The sequence below is a fragment of the Musca domestica genome, unplaced genomic scaffold, assembly GCF_030504385.1.
Source record: "Musca domestica strain aabys unplaced genomic scaffold, Musca_domestica.polishedcontigs.V.1.1 5, whole genome shotgun sequence".
Classification (NCBI taxonomy): Eukaryota; Metazoa; Arthropoda; class Insecta; order Diptera; family Muscidae; genus Musca; species Musca domestica.
The window spans coordinates 7,172,527-7,184,329 of NW_026712346.1; positions in this window are offsets into that span (position 1 = coordinate 7,172,527).

The following is an 11,803-nucleotide window of genomic DNA, read 5'->3' on the forward strand; positions in this document are numbered from 1 at the left end:
TTCTCAATTTTGTAGTTTTGCCTTGTTAGGGCAAATATCGTATGTTTATGATTTATATGTTTCAATGTTTTAAAGCTGATACAATATCTGGATATAAAAAATATTTATTTTAAAATTAGGAAACACTTCTTAATTTGCTTACGTATCTCTAAGCCTTCCTCGTGATGTACTGTTATCAGCTTCTCCAAACATTTTTGAGAAAATACTTTTCAATACACAGTTTTTTTGATTTTTCCCGCAAAGGAAATTTTAGTTTCGAAAAACCTTAAAGACCTAAAATCATTTGCAGACCTCACAAAATAAGAATCACGACTTTCACCACAACTGTTTTCTGTTGTCTCCCGAATATTTTTATACCCTTCACCATAGTATGGAAGGTATATTAAATTTGTTATTCCGTTTGTAACACATCGAAATATACGTTTTAGACCCCACAAAGTATATACATTCTTGATCAGCATAAAATTCTATGTCGATTTTGTACATCCATCCGTCTGTGGAAATCACTCCAGCTTCCGAACGAAATGAAGTAGGTTGATAAAATTTTATTCAAATGTATATTACGTTTTGGTACAGCACCCATATAATGGTACCCCCCTATTTTCTGTATTTTGCAAATTCGTTTACTTCTTTCAACTGCTATCTAAATTGTACACTTCACAACAATTAAAAGAATAAAGAAAAAGAAGAAGCAGAGTTTATCAGCTGCAATTTTTTATACTTCTTCTTATTTTGAGAAAAATAAAACTTGTGCTTGACAATATCTCATAATTTGTAGACTTCTATTAGAGAAACCATTATAAACCTGTGTCATTCAACAATTTTTTCAACAAAATATGGAAAAACTAAAGATGGATAATTTTGAAATAATTTTTACAGATGGTTCGGTTTTAAAACATTGCGCTAGTTAGCTTTTGTCCGTAAAAGTTCAGGAATTGTTTTCTCATCAAAAATATATATCATCCATGTCGGTTGAGCAGTAATGTAAGCGCTGGAATACGCTATAAATAATAATCTTAATAAAGTGGCAATTCTCTTCGATAATTTGAGTGGGATTCAAGCTATTGAGTGTGATTCGAATGGAAACTATATAATTTATCAAATAAAGATTACCTCTTCAAAACTCAATGGTGGCATCGAAGTACATCTTATATCCGGGTATACCAATATACATTTGAATGAAGTTCTGGATCAATCAGCAAAACGCGCTAAAGAAATAGGTACTTAAATTGAAACACTTATGCGGATGAAATTGGAGACTAATTTTATTTCATTCTTAAAAATTCTAAAAATAACAAGCCCATTTCCCATCCCGATACTGAATTTAAAAATAATTATCCTATACTTTTCGTTGTAGCGATGTTGCAATAAGGACTGGGCCACGTTTCCTAAATAAATGAAATAAAGAAAATAAAATATTTTTTTTAATGCAGTGAAATGTGACAAGATAAATTACAGCAAATGCAGAGATGGGAATGCTTATTTGAAATGACTTTACATTCTTAACTTTACCATGGCTACTGCACACGTTGGGTACAATTTCCAAATGTTGTTATGGAAAGAAAGAATTATTCCCAACATATTGTAAAAGTCTTCATGCTTCTAATAATGAAATATGTTTCTCATTTATAACCAGAATTCAATATAAAAAACGCTCTTGAAAAAGTTGGAAACAAGCCAACGAAACGTTGAGCAGAATATGAAATAAATTCGTTTATTTTCATTTAATTAACTTGACCATAAAAGCCCAATAAACACATATAGAATTTGTTTTGGTTTAAGAAACTTTATTTTCTAATATATAACTGCATGGAAAGGTTGTCACAATATCGGAAGTTAAGTGTCTTTGAAAATTTCAACAGAATCTTTTGCTAAATCATATGCATATATTTTTTCTTTCGGTTGTATTAATGAATACAAAAGGCAATCTGCTTGGAAGAGTATTATGTGGAATAAGCAATTTTGTTCTGTATGGTTGTGTCATTGTATCCATAAACTAGGTTATAACAGTTATATACAAGAAGAAATTGGCAGCACTAAAATTTAATAAAAATAAGAGTCAGTATACATCATGGTTAAATTAAGAAGGTAATTTCAAATAAGAATACCCATGTTTGCATTTTCTGTAATATACCTTGTCAAATTTCACTGCATAAAAACTGGGTTTCCATCTCTGATTTGAGTATTTACAATGGACTTATAAATATACATTTTGACAATAAGATGTTGTCAAATGAATAATTTCGAAAAAAATTGCAAACATATGTTTGCATGAGTTTTCCTTCTTGATTCTACCTGGTATATAAAAAAATAAGAAAACCTATGAATTGCCATTTTTGGCAAAGAATATAGTCGTAGGCCCTGTAAAAAATTAGTAATTCTCAAATTGATCAGTACATTGTCCTCTACCAAAATGTGTCGATGCTGCAATAGGAAGTGTTTGATATGTTGTGTTTTAGTTTAGGTATTTTGTATTTTTTTGAATGTTGAATATTGAATGCCTTTTGAAATGAATGCATGGTGTTACCTGATTATCGGTATATAAATGTAGAGGCACGAATATAAAGCTATGTATTGTATTTCCTTTTTATATTTCAGACGGAGCCACATTATTATTTGCTATGCATATATTAATAACTTAATATTGTTAAAGGGTCTTCAATAATGGATAATGTAAATCTAATTCCTCTTCTATGCGTACGTGAAGTTTGATTGTGTCATCAATAATGTCACTGGTAATTTTTTCTCGCTCTCAAATCAAAACAAATGATTTTGTTGTTGGTTTTGTAAAATAAAATCGACATCATAGACTAATGAATGCATAGACAATTGAAAGTAATTTTTGTCTTTTTATGCAGGTAGCTCTCAGGTCGCTTTTGCATAGTCAACATGCTGATTGACGCAGTCGACCTACTCAACTATAAAATACATATTTTTCTATGCCATCACGTCATTTTCACATATACTTTATTATGAAACAATGTTTAACTGATAAATATACCGCAATTCATACATTTTTTCGTTGATTAGCGGTGAGAACATATGTTCGTCTATATTTTCATTAGTCTATGTCGACATAACAAAGGTAAAGAAAAAGCCAACAGAAATAAAACTAGTTGAAAAGCCGTAAGTTCGGCCGGGCCGAACTTTGAATACCCTCCACCATTTGGAACGAATTTGGAAATTTTCAAAAAATAAAATCCTTAAAAATTTAAAAAATACCGAATATAGCCGTTTTATTGGGGTCTATACGACGTGGACCTACATAGGCATTGTTTGTCATAAGCCATTACCATATTCAAATTCAAAACTTGAAATAAACGGGGGATAATGAACTAAAATCATCAAAATATCGTATATAGGGGATACCGTTATATCGGAGCTGTGCGAAGACCTGGACCAGCATAGACAATTTTCTGTCACAGGCTATAACATCCATTACTAACGTCAAATACGATATCTCAAACAATTTCGGTGGGTATTGTACATAAACTCGTCAAAATACCGAATATAGGGAGGTACTGATATAAGGGGCCTATACGAAGACCTGGGCCTGCATAGGCAATTTTCTCTCACAGACTGCAGTTCCCATTACGAACTCTAAATACATAATTTGAAACAATTCCGGTGAATAGTGACGCTAAAATCATCAAAATTCCGAATTTTGGGAGGTACCGTTATATGGGAGCTATACGAAGACGTGGACCTGCACCGGCAATTTTCTGTCATAGTCTATAGTATCCATTATGAATCTCAAATACCAAATTTGAAACAATTCCGGTGAAAAATGTCGCTAAATTCATCAAAATACCGAATACAGGGAGGTACCGTTATATGGGGGCTATACGAAGACGTGGACCTGCACCGACAAATATCTGTCTTATACTGTAGTATTCATAACGAACTTCAAATACAAAATTTAAAACAGCTCCGGTGAATAATGTCGCTAAAATCATCACAACACCGAACATCGGGAGGTACCGTTATATGGGGGCTAAACGAAGACGTGGACCTGTCCAGATAATTTTCTGTCATAGGCTGTAGTATCCATTTCGAACGTCAAATGCCAAAGTTGAAACAATTCCGGTGAATAATGTCGCTAAAATCATCAAAATACCGAATATCGGGAGGTGCCTTTATATGGGGGCTATATGACATGGCCCATTTACGAACTTAACCCGCCTACTGGAAAAATAAACACGTGTGCAAAATTTTAGCCTTCTATCTTAATTCGTTCGAAAGATAGCGTATAGCCCCCTATAACGATTTTTATTTTAGCGTTATTTTTCGACGGATTTTCTATTTGATATTTTTTTAATGTTTAATGTTCCTTCTATGTGGTGGAGGGCATTAAAAGTTCGGTCCAGCCGAACTTACCTGCTTTTTTAATTGCCTTTATTTGATTCAATTTATTATTAGAAAGCCCAGATTATTTAGTTTTCACAAATGAATATTTTTCGGAAGAAAAAATTGGGTTTCAAGAAAAGAAATTGATGTGACAAGAGACAAATGAGCCTCCTAGTTAAGACAGCAAAGAATCAACATTCAATAAGAAAATAAGTTTTGTGTCAATAAATACACCTAAAAATCTCATATACAAGGTTAGGTTAAAGGACGCGCGCTTACCATATGGCATCCGCTCCACACGGAGACCTATAGGTCCATTGTGTACATCCTAGAAGAATGTTAAGAAAAGAGGAAGAAGTGGTTGGTAGAAGAGGTGAAGATAAGAGGTAGATTTATAGAGTGTGATCTACGGCTGAGGAGTTTGCCGTGTCGTCTTTGGCCACTTCAATCTTCTGGCTAATTGAAGGATTACTATAGGGTCAGTGCTAGAAAAAGAAGACAGATCATGTGACACCAGTTCTCCCACTAGTCTGTGTCTCACCTTGGTTTAACCGAGTTGTCTACTTCAATTGTAGTTGATTCGGATCTTAGTCTGGCCAATTCGTCTGCAGTCTCGTTACCTGGGATGTTATAATGGCCAGGAACCCAACAGAGCTTGATGAACAACCCAGTGTTTTCCAAGGCTTTCCTGCAGTTTAAAACAGCCCTAGACTTGATAGTAAAGGAATTTAAGGCCTTCAGTGCCGCTTGACTATCGACATATATAGTCACCGGACCGCTCACCTCAGTGTTCCTCGTGACCAGCAGGTCTGTGGCCTTTTTGACCGCAAAGATTTCCGAATGAAATACGCTACAGTTGATTCCAAGCTTGTAGGATTCACGAACATTAAGGGTATCGCAGAAGACACCAGCTCCCGTACCACATTCCATCTTTGAACCGACGGTATAAACAGCTATGCCGCGGAAAGGTGGGTTGTTATGGGCCCAGGCGTCTCTGTCAGGTAAGTGTATGTCAGGTGGGTTATAACAGTTATATACAAGAAGAAATTGGCAGCACTAAAATTTAATAAAAATAAGAGTCAGTATACATCATGGTTAAATTAAGAAGGTAATTTCAAATAAGAATACCCATGTTTGCATTTTCTGTAATATACCTTGTCAAACTGCATAAAAACTGGGTTTCCATCTCTGATTTGAGTATTTACAATGGACTTATAAATATACATTTTGACAATAAGATGTTGTCAAATGAATAATTTCGAAAAAAATTGCAAACATATGTTTGCATGAGTTTTCCTTCTTGATTCTACCTGGTATATAAAAAAATAAGAAAACCTATGAATTGCCATTTTTGGCAAAGAATATAGTCGTAGGCCCTGTAAAAAATTAGTAATTCTCAAATTGATCAGTACATTGTCCTATACCAAAATGTGTCGATGCTGCAATAGGAAGTGTTTGATATGTTGTGTTTTAGTTTAGGTATTTTGTATTTTTTTGAATGTTGAATATTGAATGCCTTTTGAAATGAATGCATGGTGTTACCTGATTATCGGTATATAAATGTAGAGGCACGAATATAAAGCTATGTATTGTATTTCCTTTTTATATTTCAGACGGAGCCACATTATTATTTGCTATGCATATATTAATAACTTAATATTGTTAAAGGGTCTTCAATAATGGATAATGTAAATCTAATTCCTCTTCTATGCGTACGTGAAGTTTGGTTGTGTCATCAATAATAATACCACTGGTAATTTTTTCTCGCTCTCAAATCAAAACAAATGATTTTGTTGTTGGTTTCGTAAAATAAAATCGACATCATAGACATATTTTCACATTTTCACATATACTTTATTATGAAACAATGTTTAACTGATAAATATACCGCAATTCATACATTTTTTCGTTGATTAGCGGTGAGAACATATGTTCGTCTATATTTTCATTAGTCTATGTCGACATAACAAAGGTAAAGAAAAAGCCAACAGAAATAAAACTAGTTGAAAAGCCGTAAGTTCGGCCGGGCCGAACTTTGAATACCCTCCACCATTTGGAACGAATTTGGAAATTTTCAAAAAATAAAATCCTTAAAAATTTAAAAAATACCGAATATAGCCGTTATATTGGGGTCTATACGACGTGGACCTACATAGGCATTGTTTGTCATAAGCCATTACCATATTCAAATTCAAAACTTGAAATAAACGGGGGATAATGAACTAAAATCATCAAAATATCGTATATAGGGGATACCGTTATATCGGAGCTGTGCGAAGACCTGGACCAGCATAGACAATTTTCTGTCACAGGCTATAACATCCATTACTAACGTCAAATACGATATCTCAAACAATTTCGGTGGGTATTGTACATAAACTCGTCAAAATACCGAATATAGGGAGGTACTGATATAAGGGGCCTATACGAAGACCTGTGCCTGCATAGGCAATTTTCTCTCACAGACTGCAGTTCCCATTACGAACTCTAAATACATAATTTGAAACAATTCCGGTGAATAGTGACGCTAAAATCATCAAAATTCCGAATTTTGGGAGGTACCGTTATATGGGAGCTATACGAAGACGTGGACCTGCACCGGCAATTTTCTGTCATAGTCTATAGTATCCATTATGAATCTCAAATACCAAATTTGAAACAATTCCGGTGAAAAATGTCGCTAAATTCATCAAAATACCGAATACAGGGAGGTACCGTTATATGGGGGCTATACGAAGACGTGGACCTGCACCGACAAATATCTGTCTTATACTGTAGTATTCATAACGAACTTCAAATACAAAATTTAAAACAGCTCCGGTGAATAATGTCGCTAAAATCATCACAACACCGAACATCGGGAGGTACCGTTATATGGGGGCTATACGAAGACGTGGACCTGTCCAGATAATTTTCTGTCATAGGCTGTAGTATCCATTTCGAACGTCAAATGCCAAAGTTGAAACAATTCCGGTGAATAATGTCGCTAAAATCATCAAAATACCGAATATCGGGAGGTGCCTTTATATGGGGGCTATATGACATGGCCCATTTACGAACTTAACCCGCCTACTGGAAAAATAAACACGTGTGCAAAATTTTAGCCTTCTATCTTAATTCGTTCGAAAGATAGCGTATAGCCCCGTATAACGATTTTTATTTTAGCGTTATTTTTCGACGGATTTTCTATTTGATATTTTTTTAATGTTTAATGTTCCTTCTATGTGGTGGAGGGCATTAAAAGTTCGGTCCAGCCGAACTTACCTGCTTTTTTAATTGCCTTTATTTGATTCAATTTATTATTAGAAAGCCCAGATTATTTAGTTTTCACAAATGAATATTTTTCGGAAGAAAAAATTGGGTTTCAAGAAAAGAAATTGATGTGACAAGAGACAAATGAGCCTCCTAGTTAAGACAGCAAAGAATCAACATTCAATAAGAAAATAAGTTTTGTGTCAATAAATACACCTAAAAATCTCATATACAAGGTTAGGTTAAAGGACGCGCGCTTACCATATGGCATCCGCTCCACACGGAGACCTATAGGTCCATTGTGTACATCCTAGAAGAATGTTAAGAAAAGAGGAAGAAGTGGTTGGTAGAAGAGGTGAAGATAAGAGGTAGATTTATAGAGTGTGATCTACGGCTGAGGAGTTTGCCGTGTCGTCTTTGGCCACTTCAATCTTCTGGCTAATTGAAGGATTACTATAGGGTCAGTGCTAGAAAAAGAAGACAGATCATGTGACACCAGTTCTCCCACTAGTCTGTGTCTCACCTTGGTTTAACCGAGTTGTCTACTTCAATTGTAGTTGATTCGGATCTTAGTCTGGCCAATTCGTCTGCAGTCTCGTTACCTGGGATGTTATAATGGCCAGGAACCCAACAGAGCTTGATGAACAACCCAGTGTTTTCCAAGGCTTTCCTGCAGTTTAAAACAGCCCTAGACTTGATAGTAAAGGAATTTAAGGCCTTCAGTGCCGCTTGACTATCGACATATATAGTCACCGGACCGCTCACCTCAGTGTTCCTCGTGACCAGCAGGTCTGTGGCCTTTTTGACCGCAAAGATTTCCGAATGAAATACGCTACAGTTGATTCCAAGCTTGTAGGATTCACGAACATTAAGGGTATCGCAGAAGACACCAGCTCCCGTACCACATTCCATCTTTGAACCGACGGTATAAACAGCTATGCCGCGGAAAGGTGGGTTGTTATGGGCCCAGGCGTCTCTGTCAGGTAAGTGTATGTCAGGTGGGTAGAAGCTCAAGAGTGGTGAAATATAGTCACTTGCATTGGCTATCTCTCTCACATTCCTTACACGTCTTAGAATCGCAGAATGTCCAAAGGGTTGACTGCGCCATTCGTTTAGTTCTCTGAGTCGAAGAGCACTCCTGAATTTCTGTTTCTTCACATGTATACTCAGCGGATTTAAGCCCATTAGAGTATCCAGTGCTGCTTGAGACGTGCTCTTGAAGGCACCCGTTATTAGTAGGGATGCGGCTTTTTGATCTTTGTTAATGTGTCGTGAGTAGGTTGACTTCTTCAAAGAATACCACCATACCAAAGATCCATAGGATAGAATGGGGCGAACGATTGACTCATACATCCATTTAATGTTGTGTGGTTTGAGGCCCCAGCTTTTACCTATGGAGTTCTTACAGGAACAGAGTGCGATCAAGCCTCTCTTAGTCGTTCCTCAGTGTTCCTCTTTCAACTTAATTGGCGGTCAGGGATAGTGCCAAGGTATTTGGCTTCTGGTGAGAGGTTTAAAGTGACTCCATCTAGTCTCGGTGGTGTAAATGAAGGATATTTACGTTTTTTAGTGAAAAGGACGAGCTCTGTGTTTCCTTTAAGGATACCAGATCACAGCCTTGCCAGAGGTCACGAAATCCAGATACTGCCTGGTGTTTCAGCACATGACTTTCACGCCTCTGTATAGGGTTGCGCTGCCAAACTGCATTCTTCTTGGGTCACCCTTTCCCGTAAATACAACTCCCTCAGTCGATCTTTGAATAGCAGTCATCGACTGTCGCTGATTTTACCTTCCGGTTCAGCGTTGTCGATGAATGCTACACGAAGATTGTCCGGGTAGATGGTCTGAGAGTACTTCCTCTTCCGTCCTGTTTGGCCTGCCGTTTGTGACTTGACCTCCCCCTTGTGGACCTTATCAGGCTAAGAGCTTGAAGGGGCTGGTAGGGGCGGTTTGGTCACGACCGACTTGCTGACGGACGGAGCGGAAGATGTAGGTGTAGGCCGAGAAGCCGGGGCCGTAGATGCCTTCTTGGCCTCAGGGTGTGGTTCCTCTGTAGACCGACCCCCCTTCAACGCTGAGCGAAACGGGCTGCGGTTTCTTGGCTTTCCTGTTCCTGTGCTTTTTGGCAGGTGGGTTTGACCCAGCAGGGTCAGCACTAACCGTGACCGCGTGAACAACAACCGAAATGGTCTTGCTATCGGTGGTGGATTTACTGACCTCCGCAGGGCCCTCAACAGAGGGTTGAACCAAAGGTGGGTTGACCTTACTGTTGATAGCAGATGGTAGGAGAGTTAGAAGAACTTGATAAGGAGAACAGCTTGGTAAATGCGGGTAGTACAAAATTAACCATGAAGGAGGCAACACAGATGCAAGGCATAGGAACACAACGAGGACTGTTGGAGAAGATTCCAACGTAGTGTTCGCTACTGTTTACGAATGCGTAAACTTTTGATCTCCACTGTCAGTTGGGGTTAACGGCCACTGCGGTAAAATTGTAAATATATGTTGCACCCATACAAATGCGCAGTCACCGGTAACTTCCAACTGACTGGAAGTAAATAAGCAACAAATTGATTTGCAATTTTGGTTGCTAAGCTGATGCAAATTAGGCATCGACACAGTTCGTCTTAAAATCGCGCCCGCGAAAGTTCAAAAGTGCTCCCCAGTGACAAGTGAAAATTAAAGACAATACAAAGTGAACATTTAAATTAACAAACATAATTATAGAACATTGTCATACAACACACAACAACCATCATCAAAAAAAATATATATATATTTAATCAATAAATATCCAACACGAAGAACGTTAAACAAAAATTATTACACAATTTACAAAAAATACATGAATTTCCACACACAACATCATATACAACACTTACACGAATTTAGAAAGAAAATACACTAAAAATTACACTCATTATTAAACTTAAACAACATATAAACATTTGAAATTGCCACATAAAAACAAACCACTGAAACCACTGAAAACTTTTATTTTTATATGCCAATAAAGATTGTGCTCAAATTGAATTTTAAATGTGAAATAAATGTCTTGTTAATTAAAAAAGGCAGACCACAGGTAAAGTAAAAAACATTTGATCCTTCAACGCCGGATAAAAGTGAAGTTTTTTAAATAACTAAAAACGAAAAACAAGGCGGTTTACATACATACATCAGTGCATGACAAACACAAAAAGTTCATCGAACATATAAAAAAAAGAAGTAAAAACATAAAGCATAAGAACCGTGAAGTACAAGATCAAAGGAAAGAAAATAGAAAATAGAAAAAAAGGAGCTGCTTAGTGGAAAAAAAAATTGAACAAATAAATACAAAGCGGAACAAAAGAGAATAATGAACCAAAGGGTTCATTAACAGTGTAACAAAAAAATGTTTTCATTACAAAATAAAAAGAACAAAATAGATTATAAAAAAAAAAGAGTTGAACAGTGATAAAAAGTTGAACAGTGGTAAAAAATTCGACAGTGGTACAAAAAAAAAGAATAGTGGTGCAAAGTGGAAAAAATTACGAAAACAGGAAAAAACTGGAAAATTCGTGTCTTTGCTAAAAGTGACCCTGCAAAACGAATTGTCGTTTCACAGTGGTGCAAAAACGGACCCTGCACAGTGGAAAACAGTGCGAAAAATGCAAAATATATTTAAAATAAAAAATATATAAAAAATATATTTTTTTCACAGAAGAAACACATATACGTACAAACAGTGAACAGTGCAAAGTGGTATAAAACTACAACATACAAAAATACCTACAAAACATAAAAAGGACATTTTTACAAAAAGGAAACCCAGCATATTCGAGGAGATAAAACCAGAAAAGCCCAGAAAAGACCCAGAAATTCGTCAAAGTGAGTACTTGTGGAAAGTTTTTGAATTTTTAAAGACACAGAAAGCATTTTTGTTCTGGCAGATCATTAATATTTGTTCGGAGCCATATATGCAAATTTCTTTGACACCTTTTTGGAATCTGCTGCTTGCCCCATTGACATTTTTTGCGCAATTTTTGGGAATATTAACCTAAAAATTGGAAAAAAATTATATCGGTGATCTTTTGGACGGACGGACATTAATACAAAAAACTCATACAAAATAAGTTGCCGTTACAAAAAAAAGTGGATTTTTTTGGAAAGTTGGCGTCATTACGAATATATAAACGCCATTTTTTTGTGGAAATTAGCTGAACGT